We start from the raw sequence: 12,671 nt of genomic DNA, 5'->3' as shown, positions 1-12,671 counted from the left end.
TGACTACATATGAAACAAGCATTTTCTGTTCTTTGGCTTCTACTGTTCAGTTGTAGCATATCATTCCAGTATATTAATAATTATTTTGTTGAGTCACTGATGTAACGGAGACTAGAGCATTACAGTTATTTTCTTCATAGTCTGAGGGGGATCTTGGGTCTTTGCCCTTACAATTAGAAGTATCAAAACATTTATATCACCTTGATCAAGACTTTATGCTACACACTATATATACACATGGTAAAAGATATTTCCTACCTTGAAAAGTTTGCAGTTAAAATAGACAAGAAGAGCAAGGAGGGAGAAAAGAAGTATTGTTATCCCCAATTTAATATTTTTCCATTCAACATTTAGACCCTGGAACACATTGTCACCGGATGTCATTGAGACCAAGAAGGTGAGCAAGATTCAGAAATAATGAATGTTTGTATGGATTACAAGAATATCCAGTTTTTATAACTGTGAATGCTAAAAAAAATCAGTTTGGAAGGGATACATAAACCTCATGCTTCAGGGTTAAACTAGTTTTAACTCTTATGGGCTTAGAATCGGAACTTAGTAGTGGGTAAACTATCCCTCAGCTGCTTACTGTTGGGGTTAATTTCACCTTCCTCTGAAACGTCTGGTACCAGCTGCAGTTGGAGACAGGATACTGGACCAGCTGAATCATGAGGCTGATCCAGTGTGGCAATTCCTATGTTCCATTTTACAGGATGGGGAAATGAGATAGATTAGTTGATTTGGCCCAAGGTCACACAGGAAATCTCTGGCAGAGCAAGGAATTAAACACAGATCTTCTGAGGCCCGTATAGTGCCTTAACTACAAGACCACCTTTCTTCTTCCAACTTCATTGTTTCTGTATTTGGTTGCACGCATCTATCACTATAAAATAACTTGAAAAAAGGTCATAGGAGCTCTGCTCCTGCAGAAATTTATAGCTGAATGTAGGGAAAATGTTCATCTCATTTTGTTAGCAAAGTAAAACAATCAGTACATAAAGTCTGATGTGCATTCTTGTATGCTGTTGTACATAGGTATTCTATGAACTAGGCTATACGTTTTGAACTTGCTAACTCTTATAGCAGATTAATAATTTTCTTCTTGTAATTCCGAATTTACTTTTAATGCATTTATGAAAAAATATGGGTGCTCCGAAGGTGTTGAAAGTATAATAATGTTTTGTGCTCACCTTTCAACGGAGACTCTCCAAGCAGTTTACAAACATTAATTAAGTTTCTCAACACTTCCATGTTATAGATAGATAAACTGGGACAAACAGAAACTATTAATTCCCAAGGTTACCTAGCAAGTCAGGAGCAAAATGGGCATGGAATTTTAGTGTCCTGACTCCTAGTCCTCTGTGCTAACCTCTCTGTATGCTGACTTCTAGTATACATAAATCTTAGGAATGTAACTGTTTAGTCTAGTGAACAAAGTAGTTGTTTTCTTTTCTTTTGTTTTTAATAATCAAAATGCTAGACAGCATCTCATTTATAAGAGAAGCTGTCACTTAATCTGGCATTTATGGACACATTTAATCTTTACCTTCACTTTTTGTAACATTTGTCAGCACAAGATGCTACCAAGGAATGTCCTATTCTTTTTGGTCCTTATAGGGGATGCTTCCATTGATGTCCATGGACTCTGGATGAGGCCTTTAATCTCTTCTTATGAATCAATCCTCCCAGTCCCTCAGTCATTTTATTTTTCTTCTCAGAATATACTCTCTAATTTCCAGAACTATTTTGTATAACCTTTTTATATATTGTTACCATCCTTTGCCCAGGCAGTCGTAAATCTGCTTGTAGAAGGAAGAGGAGGCTTGTGGCTCATATAATACTCTCCTTCCATTTCTCAGATGCAGTAGGCTTAGGGAATTGTATTTTATTTGGCAGTATGACTGTTCTAGGGGAATCTAACTCCTCCCTCATTGATATGTGGATGTCAAGTTAGAAGGCATACCACTATTCGAGAAGATAGAGTTTGACACTAGAAAATATTTTTCCTTCAAAAAGAAGGGGGTCTGTTTTTGACAGTGAGCAGACAAAGGAGGTGTCAGGGTTCCCTCCCCACTCTGAAACTCTAGAGTACAGATGCGGGGACCGGCATGAAAGACCCCCTAAGCTTATTCTTACCAGCTTAGGTTAAAACTCCTGCAGGCAACAACTTCTTTGCCCTTGGAGGGTAATGCTGCCACCACCAAGTGATTTAACAAAGAATTCAGGAAAGGACCACTTGGAGTTCCTACTCCCCCCCTAATATCCCCCACAACCCCAAAACCTCTTTCCTGGGGAGGCTGAGAATAAACAAGATGAGCATAGAACAACCTTGGTTTTTTTTAGGACACTAAAAAACCCGCAATCAGATTCTAAAAGAACAGAACTTTATTAGGAAGCAAAAAGTAAAGAAGCACCTCTATAAATTAGAATGGAAGATAATCTCCAGGGCAATCAGATTCAAAAACACAGAGGATTTCCCTCTGGGCCAAACTTTAAAGTTACAGAAAGAAAACCAGGAATACACCACCTTCTCAGCACAGAGAAAATCACAAGCCAAAACAAAAATAAGCTAATGCATTCCCTTGCTAGTACTTACTAATTCTAATGGAGTTGGATTGCTTGCTTCCTTGATCTGTATCCAGCAAGCACACAGAACAGACAAAAACCTATCCCCACTCCCACCCCCCAGATTTGAAAGTATCTTGTCCTCTTATTGGTCCTTTTGGTCAGGTGCCAGCCAGGTTACCTGAGCTTTTTAACCCTTTACAGGTAAAAGGATTTTGTGCCTCTTGCCAGGAGGGATTTTATAATATTGTATACAGGAAGGTTGTTACCCTTCCCTTTATATTTATGACAGGACGTTTGGAAGGTGGAAATACACTGGTGATTTAAAATTCTAGTGGACTTTATTTCCCTCAGAAGAAACCCCAAAAGGCTTAAAACTACCCCTAGTTCTCTCAATCTGGCATGAATGGATAAGCAACAGACTAGACTGTGATCATTCTCATGTGTAAAATCCACATTATTACTATAAAAAAATTTGTGTAACGTTTAATATACAGGGGTATTTGCAGATCTAGATAAATTGCATTCCATCTCCTGAAAAAAACAGTATCTAAATAGGGACAAAGAAAATGTAAGACCCAGGACAACAGCTCAGCAGAAGGAGGGTGAGAGTCTGATAATGAGTAGAATGAAGAACAATGATGTGAAAAGGTGGATTTTAAGGAAGGGATTAGAAGAGTAGAAAGACTGGGAAGTTTGGTGGATGGGGACAGTATGTATGCTCCAGGCATAAAGGGCAGCATAGGCATGAAACCAAGAGTAAAGGATGATAGAGGAGTAACATAAAAGTTCCCATCTGTGTCCCAGACCCAAACTTTCAGACAATCAGAGTAGATACCATCTCTGAAGAGTCCCTTGCAGGTCATAAACAAACCCCTGAATATGCTAGAACAGGACATTTTAGAAGTGTTTAGTAAGTTCTATATAGACAGCCATAACACATTCTTTACCTTAATGCTGACTCCGTGTATGAATTTCAGTGGTCTTGGATATGAGATCCTCCTTTTCTAACATGCCTATGGCGTAAATGATACTAGCTAGTGAAGTACATGTTATTTTTAGAATACAAATTGTCTTATTGCAAAATGAAGGCTTGAATTTGATTTCACGTCTGTTTGTAACTCCCATACAGAATGCCTTTTATTAGGTCTTCCTTCAACTGTATGATTAATGTTTTCTACTAGCAAACTCTCAAGGTCTCTTTAGAACTTTCCACCGAGTCCTTAAAATAGAATGTTACTCATTATGTTCAAGGAGAGCAGGCCTCTTAATTAGATTTGGAAGAGGTACTGTTAGAGTTTTTGTTAAACTCCATAGAATTCTGTTTAACAGTAAAATTGTCATTTCCTTCTTAGATGTGTTGTTTTCCAGCACACTGATTTTCAATTATAAACAAAGTTTAAATATTATTTTATTCCTGATCCGTTTACTCATAAAAATTAATTGAAAAACTAAAAAGAGCGAGAAAACAACCTTTGGTACTACTAATGTGGTTTTCACAGTGCCATCTTGGCAATACTATGTCATATCTATGCACGCCTTCCCTTCCCTCCCATCTGCCACACTCTGACCACGTCAAACTCTCCATAGGGTCTGTGCCTCCACACTGCATAAATGCCATTCACAGATATAACATTAGTTATTTTTCTGATTCAACTTTTGTATATAGTCATTCTCTTCCTACCCCAAGCCTCTTGGATGTTCAGTGTTATACACAAAGATACAGTGAGCTAGCCTTAAATACAAGCAACACAAGTGAGAGCTTTGTGACCCTTATATTGACAGTCCTATAGCCCCATGCTCATTTGCAAATCATGGGCCAGCCCAGTTTGTCAGCAGGACTGGTGGGACTGAGGAAACTTGTTGACCAGCTTTGATGTCCCCATCTGGCTGAAGGATCAGAGAGGGAAGATCCTCAGGATGTGATCCACTTCAGCTTGCGTAATGGAACCGTTCCGATTGGAAGACCAGTGATCACAGAACAAAGCCTTATTTTCAGAAGCAGATTCTGATGCAGTTCTTTTGCTGACAACATGTTCTTCATCTTCAACAGCTGCACTGCCTCTTACTTCTGGTCATGTTTCAGTGTCCTAGCAGTCTATGAAGGATTTTTTGTAAGCGAGGCAGACATGAAATATATATATTCAAGAGTTATGGCAGTTTTGTAAACGAGGGTGAATGATGATGAGCTTGCAGACTTGGACACCCCATTTCTTCAGTTTAAACATCTCTGGCAAACACCTCTGCTGTGAAATTCTGACCTGTTGAAGTCAATGGCAGAATTTCTATTGACTTCACTGGGGGCCAGGATTTCACTCCTGAGGGTTAGTGTCCTGTATATTTCATACTTGCGGCACTGGAGATGATGTGGGGAAGCTTTTGGTTATCTGATTATGCATTATATCAGCAAACTGCTCACAGGAAAGTGAAGAGCTTCTAATCCTACAGGATCAGACCCTGAATTTCTAATTTAAGGCCAAGTCATCCCGCAGGGTCTCAATCATGGAAAGGCCCTCTGTGCACAGATCTCCTCCCACCCCCCAGAAAGGATTGCCCACTAGAGGAACTTGAAATTCAGAGGTGTGGATGGAAAAGTTTGGTGTGTGGCTGAGATGGTGTACATTGTCTCTGGCCAACCCCACAGGGATTCCACTAAGGAATGAATACAGCCTGACTTACCCACCATGCAGGGCTTGCTCAGTCCAAATTCATTCCCGGATGTATCTTCAGAAAGGGGACATTACTTCCCTGGTGATCATACTCCTCTGAAGATTCATTCTGCAGGATTCTCACTCACTGACCCACACAATGTGGAGGGAGCCTTTGGAGGTGGGGTTGTGCACTTTGTTGTTCATGTTTTACAATTGTCAGTTCATTTATTTTTTGTGGTTATTTTTTGTGGAATGTGACCGTCAGTGGTGGACAGAGAGGCTCACATTCCTATCCACTACCATTAGGAACAAAAAGTCCTTTAGATTTAGGGGAGCTCAGTCTTTCTCATGCCAGGGACTGAGACAGAAGTGTGAGAATCTGGCATGACTATTCTCTTCAGAGAAGTTGAATTAGAAGACAAGTAATTCTCCATTATTAGCTCTTGGGAAGCAGGACACTTTTCTCAAGTCATTACAAATCTGGACACATGACAGACAATCAAAATGTGGCACACATTTCTCCAGTGTTGTTTTTCTAGTTAATTAAGCCATTATCCAAAGTGATTAAATTATTTAACCTAGAACATTTGGTGTATTCAATCTTCTTTATTTTTTTCCAACTGAGAGCATGAAGTGGATAATAGTAAGATACTGTAATTAACAACCAGTCTCCTTAGGGAAAAGATAAACATATGATGAAGGGACACTGTTAACAAAGTAAATTAAAAACAACATATAAAACCACTCTGTGCATGCAGCGAAAGACTAGATATTGAATATCATCATGGGCGTGATGATACAGATGAGCTTATGTATATGGTAATATGGCTGTAATTCTGTTAATATCTCTTTTAAGCCTTTGATCATGTGCATTATGGGTAAATTTTCAGAAGTCCGTAAGTCTCATAGACTTGCATGGGGGTTTAAGGGCCAGATATTTTAAGAAGGTATTTAGGCACCTAACTCCAATTAATTTAAAAAAATCTGGTCCTGAGTCATGTAGGCACTTCTGAAAATGTAACTCTACATGTGAACTTCAGGCTGACCGGGCTGCTTGTGCTGTTACATCCTGTGCCTTCCCTCCGGTAAACCTTCTTCCTATGAGCTTACTAAACATGGGCATAAAGGCCCTTCACAGCTCTGGCTCTCCCAACATATCCACTTGTTTCTTGCAGCAGTGCTTCCTGTCCCCTCTACTTTGCCAACCATATAACCTTGGATGACTTTTTGTCTACTTTTCTCCCACAACTATCTTCATGCCTTTTTCCACCCCACCGCCTATTCCTGGGATCCCCTTCCCCAAGTGAGCTGTAAGGCCACTTCTATTTCCCAGTTCAGTGCCCTCCTCAAGAACTATTTCTTCTATGATGTCTACAACATATCAACCAGTTTATAAGGTAAAGGCTGAAGGAATGGTTGCAATATTTTTATTTAAATAGAATGATCCTGGATATAAAAATGTAGGTTATTGACTATATCCCCCTCCCACTGTCTCCACCCCTTTGTTTTTTGCTTGTTTTTAGACTGGAAGCTCTTTAGGTCAGAGTCTGTGGCTAAGTCTATAGGGGTATGATTCTCAGCTTGAGTAGACATACTTGCCTCAGCTCTCATCTGAGCTGGCACGTCAAATAGTACAGTAGCCATGATAGCATGGGCTGTGGCAGCATAGGCTAGCAGCCCCAAATACATATCAATGGGGTTTAGGTGGGTTTGTACTCCAGTTGACTAGCTTGTGGGAAAGAGGGAAAAGGTCTTCCTCAACTGAAGAAGGTGGGGGTATGACAGGGGTAGGTCTGGGGTCAGGTACAGATTTAGTTCCCTCTAATCTGGGATGGGAAGTTTGAGTGAGACCAATCCCCTATGGCTTGTGGGGGAGGGAGTGGGTTCTGTTGTGTGTGGAGGATGGGGGGTGTCAGATGATAGTGGATTTCCTGTGAACAGAGTGGGGGAGCAGGTACCTCGTGGCTTGGGGTAAAGATGTCGGGTCCTTTGAGATTCACTTGGGGAAGAGGAGGAAGGGGTTGAGATAGAGCACATTTCATGTCTCTGGTGAGGTGGGTTCAGGAAGCCTTGTGTTGGGCACATATCATGTTGGGCACATATCTTCTGATGAACTGGGGAGGGAAGTTCATGTGGGGAGTGTTTCCTCTGCTGCTAAAGGGATGGAGTAAGTTGGGTCCCCTGTGGCTTGGGGTGAGGGGATCAGTTGAGGAAGGGATTCTCTGACCCCTGGGGTAGGGGAGGTTTTGTCCCCTGAGACTTCGAAGAGGAAGAAGTTTTGAAGAAAGTATGTCTGATATCTCTGGGGGAGATAAGGTTGCGTTTCCTGAAGCTTTGTGGGAAGTGAGTCCCCTGTGACTTTTGTCCCTTGGTGTCTTGGGGAGGGACTATTCACACCCCCTTAAGATTTTTGTGAAGGGGAGCCATAATGGGTGGGGAAGAGATGAATCTCTCAAGTGTGAGGAGTCTTCCTCTTTAGCCTGATAGTACGGGCTCCCCCATGGCCTGAGGATAAGGGGAAGGTGAGTTGGCTGAGAGTAGGGGTCAGGTCCTTTGAGGCCTGGTGGAGTTGGTTACTCTGACCTACAGCTGGGTGGTGGGGGTGCTCCCAGTTCCAACATGGCTTAGATGAGTAGGCTTTAACAGTCTCAATCAATGCTCATTGTAGCAGCGGCGTGGCTCTGCCTCTCATTGTTGCAGCAGTGCAGCTGGCAGGGTAGTTGCAGAGACTGAGGACACATTGGGAGGGGCTGCAACAAGAGAGTTCTCCTGAGAGCAGGGGCAGGTGTGTCACACAAATGGTAACTAGAACCAAGAGAAATCTGGCAACTTTAATGAGGGGCTGAGGCAAGCCATAACTAGCTCTTCAGTGCATGTGAAGTTCAGTCAACATTTCTACTTAGGACAAGCCCAGCGGAGTGGCAGATTCAATGTTTTTTATGAGGAAGGAAGAAATTAAAGGGGATTTGGCCCAGCCTGTGGATAACTATAAGAGGTACAGTAAGCCCAGGAGAAGTGTTACATATTAGAGAAATGTATATCTGTAATGAAGGGTAAAATGTTCCAGCTGGTATTTATGTGGCAGGCTTAGAGTTCAGTCATGTGAATTTGGGGGATTAAGTAACTACTTTTAAGGAAAAAACAGGCTTTTATTTAGAAGACGTATACTTGTACGTGGTTCTGTTTTTAAAAAAATACATGCATATATGTGCATATGCTTGTATTTTCCTTCCTCTTCTCTTAGCTAAAAATGGGGCGGGAAAGGCAAATTAACATTGAAAATAGGAACCAAAAATGTTCTTGACTGGCAAAAATCCTTGGGAGCCAGAGGTGGCCGAGTACACGTGCTAAGGAATTCCCCAGCATTTGGCCAAAGATGTCATAAGGCAACTGGGGAAGAAAACATGTCAAAGATACATCACACAGTTAAAGCCAAGTGTCTATGTGCCGGATAACAGAATGGAGGGCTGCAGCAGCTCTCTTGACCGGCAGAGCAGTTGCTGAACAACACCAAAAACCTTTCCTCCTCCTGGAGAGATAATAGACTGCCCACAGGAAATCTTTTCTCTAACTTTATCCTTTTGGATGGCAGGGTTCATATGAACCTTTTTCCTTTTGGTTATGATTTGTGTACTTTTACACCACCATAAATTGGCCAGTGTTGCTTGAAGCTGGATCCTGGTTTGCTCACAAGTGTCCAACAAAATTCTTGACTAAACTGAGTTGAGTTTCAGCTTTGGTTTGGGATTTTGTAATTAAGGTGTCTCCTGGCTCGTTCCCACATCTCCTACTGCCATTTTTTAAAAGCTTATTTGTCCTGTAGCTTCTTTTTCTTAGAGGAAAAACTCCCTGACTGGACAGAGAACACTGCTTTTTGGACCGGTTGAATTTCAAGAGGGGGTGAGGGGAGGGTAAGCACCCTTTATAAAGGTTTCTGTGAGGTGCTTGTTTCACTCAATTTAGACTTCAGGGTTTCTTACCTTTAGCTTTCTGGGCTGCTGCATTGCCTCAAGCCTCTGCATATTCCATTGTGGTCTACTAACTAGGCTGCTGACCAGCCATAGGCCATGGTGAGATAGTGCCAATGGCCTCTCTAGCATGTCTGGGCTGCTACAAGGCATAAGCCACTGTGAGGTCACTCCCATATACCTACTTTAGCCTGCTGTACAGCTTGCAGTTTCTGAGAGGTCATTGGTAGACCAGTTGTTAAACTAAACTGTAATAAATGCTTAGCATGATGTGGCAAAACAATGCCTTTCTTTCTATGCAATCCAGACTTTGAAACAAGCTTTTAAAGTAAATTTAAGCTTACGTATAAAACATAATACTAATAGTACATAGGATTGTTATGTCATGACTGGACAGAATTCTGTAGATGCCCAGTTACCATGTCAAAATTTTCTATGGAAAAAGGCCATTTCCTGACCAGCTCTAGAGTGTGTGCAACACATGGAGTGGTTTCCATTTAAATTAACATCACAGTGTTCCCACCAAATTTCCATAGTTAACATAAGCAAAAGTGTCCGAACTGTAGGGGTGGCCTCTTTATGTATACATATATCCCTCGGTGCCCTGTGGGGGAACAGCATAAGTCTTTCTGTGTCATTCAGCTCAGTAGCATATAGTGGAATTGTCCAGTGCCCTGAGTAGCAATTCTGTATAATGCTCACTGAGTTGCTATTTTAATGGTATTATGATACTAAAAAAAAAAAAAAAAGCAGTACCACAGGCAGAGCAATTATTGCATAGCATTTCACTTACTGTATAATGGGTTGCTTATCTAAGGGGTCATGCAAAAAGTCCCTGACCACTGTATTTCTTCTCTCCCAGTATACCTGCCCTTAGCAGTCCTTAATATTAACCTAGGAGCAGAATACAATTAAAACATTTTCAGTTCTTCTTCCTGCTCATCTTTAATCTTGATGAAGGTTTTTAACACAGAAAATACAAGTCAGAAAAGATAATGTTTGAAAGCCTGGGGAGGATGATTATATTGGCTGAAAATTAAGCCCAAAATGAAAGGAAAGACTAATTTAAGTAGCAGTAATGATTTAAAATTGACTCCATTTCAGGCAGCATAGCCTGACAATAGTTTGCTTTATTCCAGGGGTCCCAAAATCCAGTTTTCATATGCACTATAAATCATGTCCATATGGTTATGACAGAGAGAGAGTGAGAAGCTGAGGTCAATAAAGGGGGCAAAAATGTGATTACTTGGAGATCAGAGCACAAAAACTTCAAAGCAACGTATTCTAGTTTGTTCAGAAGGCCCAAAGTGAAGAGAAGAGACAGGAAATGTATCTGCTTCTTGAGTGAACCAAATTCACCAGTGATGGAAAAGGATGCAAGTCCGCTTAAGCCAGTGGTGAGTCTGGCCCAATGTATTTGAGGAGCATGAAATGAATCCAGATTGGGCAAGAAGAGAAGAATGAGGGGGGGATTTGATAGCTGCTTTCAACTACCTGAAGGGGGGTTCCAAAGAGGATGGATCTAGACTGTTCTCAGTGGTAGCAGATGACAGAACGAGGAGTAATGGTCTCAAGTTGCAGTAGGGGAGGTTTAGGTTGGATATTAGGAAAAACTTTTTCACTAGGAGGATGGTGAAGCACTGGAATGGGTTATCTAGGGAGGTGGTGGAATCTCCTTTCTTAGAGGTTTTTAAGGTCAGGCTTGACAAAGCCCTGGCTGGGATGATTTAGTTGGGGATTAGGTCCTGCTTTGAGAAGGGGATTGGACTAGATGATCTCCTGAGGTCCCTTCCAACCCTGATATTCTATGATTCTAGAAGACTTTAAAGGATTTGACAGAAATAACAATAGGATCCTTTTTCAGTTCTATCAACATTTATTTGTAGCATCAGAAAACTTGAATTAAACAGAAAGCACAGGCTGTTCCAGAATGGTAACATTTAGTTTAATGATCAAAAGAAATTCAGTTCTCTCAGATCCATGCATGCACAATGCCACAAAGGGGAATAATCAGTATGTTGTTTCACATGCAAAGTTATTAGTATGCTCTGTTTGTCTTAATAAACATATGACTATGGAAGCACATTTTGGATTGGACAACCAGGGGCAATGCCATTTACATAAATGAATATAGAAAGGGAGGACTTGTGGCACCTAGAGACTAACAATGTATTTGAGCATAAGCTTTCATGAGCTACAGCTCACTTCATCGGATGCATTCAGTGGAAAATACAGTGGGGAGATTTATATACATAGAAAACATGAAACAATGGGTGTTACCATACACACTGTAACCAGAGTGATCACTTAAGGTGAGCTATTACCAGCAGGAGAGCGGGGGCGGGGGGGCAGGGAGGGAACCTTTTGTAGTGATAATCAAGGTGGGTCATTTCCAGCAGTTGACAAGAACATCTGAGGAACGGTGCGGGGAGATAAACATGGGGAAATAGTTTTACTTTGTGTAATGACCCATCCACTCCCAGTCTCTATTCAAGCCTAAGTTAATTGTATCCAGTTTGCAAATTAATTCACAATTCAGCAGTCTCTCATTGGAGTCTGTTTTTGAAGTTTTTTGGTTGAAGTATTGCCACTTTTAGGTCTGTAATTGAGTGACCAGAGAGATTGAAGTGTTCTCCAACTGGTTTTTGAACGTTATAATTCTTGGTTTCAGAGTAGCAGCCATGTTAGTCTGTATTCGCAAAAAGAAAAGGAGGACTTGTGGCACCTTAGAGACTAACAAATTTATTTGAGCAAAAGCTTTTGTGAGCTACAGCTCACTTCATCGGATGCATTCAGTTATTTTCTTTGTTGGGCCTGTCCTGTAGTAGGTGACTTCTGGATACTCTTCTGGTTCTGTCAATCTGTTTCTTCACTTCAGCAGATGGGTATTGTAGTTGTAAGAATGCTTGATAGAGATCTTGTAGGTGTTTATCTCTGTCTGAGGGGTTGGAGTAAATGTGGTTGTATCGTAGAGCTTGGCTGTAGACAATGGATCGTGTGGTGTGGTCTGGATAAAAGCTGGAGGCATGAAGGTAGGAATAGCGGTCAGTAGGTTTCCGGTATAGGGTGGTGTCTATGTGACCATCTCTTATTAGCACCGTAGTGTACAGGAAGTGGATCTCTTGTGTGGACTGGTCCACCATCAACCTCAACCTGGATCAGTCCACACGAGATCCACTTCCTGGACACTATACCGGAAACTTACTGACCGCTATTCGTACCTACATTCCTACCCACAGATTGACAGAGCCAGAAGAGTACCCAGAAGTCACCTACTACAGGACAGGCCCAACAAAGAAAAGAACAGAACGCCACTAGCCATCACCTTCAGCCCCCAATTAAAACCTCTCCAACACATCTTCAAGGATCTATAACCTATCCTGAAGGATGACCCATCACTCTCACAGATCTTGGGAGACAGGCCTGTCCTTGCTTACAGACAGCCCCCCAACCTGAAGCAAATACTCACCAGCAACCACACACCACA

Source organism: Dermochelys coriacea, chromosome 3 (assembly GCF_009764565.3).
Source record: "Dermochelys coriacea isolate rDerCor1 chromosome 3, rDerCor1.pri.v4, whole genome shotgun sequence".
Taxonomy (NCBI): domain Eukaryota; kingdom Metazoa; phylum Chordata; order Testudines; family Dermochelyidae; genus Dermochelys; species Dermochelys coriacea.
Note: the sequence above shows the minus strand (reverse complement) of the source record.